General features: G+C 49.0%; 1 pseudogene; it reads right to left on the bottom strand.

Moving 5' to 3' along the window:
• LOC145677877 (small subunit ribosomal RNA) lies at positions 1-1,288 on the bottom strand (annotated as a pseudogene; the record flags this gene model as incomplete).
• Positions 1,289-2,523: the final 1,235 nt, after the last annotated feature.

Genomic DNA, 2,523 nt, shown 5'->3' with positions numbered 1-2,523 from the left:
CACTGAATCAAGAAAGAGCTCTCAATCTGTCAATCCTTCCAGTGTCCGGGCCTGGTGAGGTTTCCCGTGTTGAGTCAAATTAAGCCGCAGGCCCCACTCCTGGTGGTGCCCTTCCGTCAATTCCTTTAAGTTTCAGCTTTGCAACCATACTTCCCCCGGAACCCAAAAGCTTTGGTTTCCCGGAAGCCGCCCGCCGAGTCATTGGAGGAACTTCGGCGGATTGCTGGCTGGCATCGTTTATGGTTAGAACTAGGGCGGTATCTGATCGCCTTCGAACCTCTAACTTTCGTTCTTGATTAATGAAAACATTCTTGGCAAATGCTTTCGCATCGGTTAGTCTTGCGACGATCCAAGAATTTCACCTCTAACGTCGCAATACTAATGCCCCCGTCTGTCCCTATTAATCATTACCTCGAGTTCCGAAAACCAACAAAATAGAACCGAGGTCCTATTCCATTATTCCATGCACCGAACATTCAGGCGACACGGCCTGCTTTGAGCACTCTAATTTGTTCAAAGTAAACGTGCCGGCCAATCAAGACACTCAATGAAGAGCACCGAGAAAGGAAAAACCGGCAGGACGTCCGGAACGATCAGTTAAACGCCGGGCGGCGAACCGATCGTCCGAGACCCAGATCCAACTACGAGCTTTTTAACCGCAACAACTTTAATATACGCTATCGGAGCTGGAATTACCGCGGCGGCTGGCACCAGACTTGCCCTCCGATAGATTCTCATTAAAGGATTTAAAGTGTATTCATTCCGATTACGGGGCCTCGGATGAGTCCCGTATCGTTATTTTTCGTCACTACCTCCCCGTGCCGGGAGTGGGTAATTTGCGCGCCTGCTGCCTTCCTTGGATGTGGTAGCCGTTTCTCAGGCTCCCTCTCCGGAATCGAACCCTGATTCCCCGTTACCCGTAACAACCATGGTAGGCGCAGAACCTACCATCGACAGTTGATAAGGCAGACATTTGAAAGATGCGTCGCCGGTACAGAGACCGTGCGATCAGCCCAAAGTTATTCAGAGTCACCAAGGTTTCGGACGGACGAACCGACCGATTGGTTTTAATCTAATAAAAGCATCCCTTCCATTGCTGGGCGGGATTCTAGTTGCATGTATTAGCTCTAGAATTACCACAGTTATCCAAGTAGGATAGGTACGATCTAAGGAACCATAACTGATTTAATGAGCCATTCGCGGTTTCACCTTGTTTTGGCTTGCACTGAGACATGCATGGCTTAATCTTTGAGACAAGCATATGACTACTGGCAGGATCAACCAGGGAATTGACCGACTAAAAAGCCGGAAAGTGTTGGACACAACCAACACAGCGTTCTAACAAAGGATAGGAAAGCTACACCCGACCAAGCATTTTAGACTTCTGTTCCGCTGGAATAAGCCTACTCTTGCGGTGACTAGCTCCCGTTAATACTGGCCGTGTGACAGCCGCCAAGAGCATATTAGACTCCCAATCCAATGGAACAAGCCTACTTGTATCCTTGGGTTACAACAGCTTCCTTCCACACGTTGCCGGTACATCCGACACAGCAATTTTAAAGACTCCTCTTCCGCCAGAATAAGCCTACCTTTGTGGGGCCTGGCTCCCGTTAGAACTGGCCGTAAGGGTACCCACAAAAGCACATTTAGACTCCTCCTCCAGCGAAATAAGTCTACTCGTGTCCTATGGATGACTGTGGCTTCCGTTCACATATAGCCGTTCACCCGACACAGCAAATTTTAAAGACTCCTTTTTCCACCGGAATAAGCCTACTTTTGTGGGGCCTGGCTCCCGTTAGAACTGGCCGTAAGGGTACCCACAAAAGCACATTTAGACTCCTGCTCCAGCGAAATATAAGTCTACTAGTGTCCTTGGATGACAGTGGCTTCCGTTCGACAAGTGATACACGCTCAAACTGGCGATGAGTCAATACCGTCCTTAACTTAAGGAAAATCGGTACTTAAATGCCACATGGAGAATAAAAAGTCACTTACAAAAAACAATGCTCCGCATAAGCCTTTGTAAGCTAGAAAGGACATGCTATCTGGCCTCATTCCCAAGAAGGACAAGTAAGCTCCCGTCAACTGGCCCAAACTCTAAAGCGAGGACAGCCCGTTCAAAGTCAATCGGCATCCCTCCTTAAGAGTACAAAACGGCTCACTTCTTAACCACACTGGCTCTTGCTCCTTCAAGTGAAATCTGGCTCCCTTCACTCTGGCATTATCTTTACACATAAATCGGACTCCTCCGATTTAACAGGTGAACCTAACCCGGGAACTAAGGAAACTGGGAATAAAGACTCAGAGGCCCAATTACCTTGTTCGCCAGCCAGCCTTGCGCCGGCCCAGGCTAGAGACTTTCTCCAACAATCCCTGTTGAGCCCGAAGGATCCTAAGACCACTCGTGTGTACAAAACTCAGAGGCCCAATTACCTTGTTCGCCAGCCAGCCTTGCGCCGGCCCAGGCTAGAGAATTGCATGGACACGAGAAACTCTCAGGACTCTTCTTTGTGGCTCCTCCCG

Source organism: Thermobia domestica, unplaced genomic scaffold, assembly GCF_964235325.1.
Source record: "Thermobia domestica unplaced genomic scaffold, izTheDome1.hap1.1 HAP1_SCAFFOLD_1531, whole genome shotgun sequence".
NCBI classification, from domain to species: domain Eukaryota; kingdom Metazoa; phylum Arthropoda; class Insecta; order Zygentoma; family Lepismatidae; genus Thermobia; species Thermobia domestica.
The sequence above is the reverse complement of the archived record's forward strand: the minus strand, read 5'-3'. Positions and strand labels throughout refer to the sequence as shown.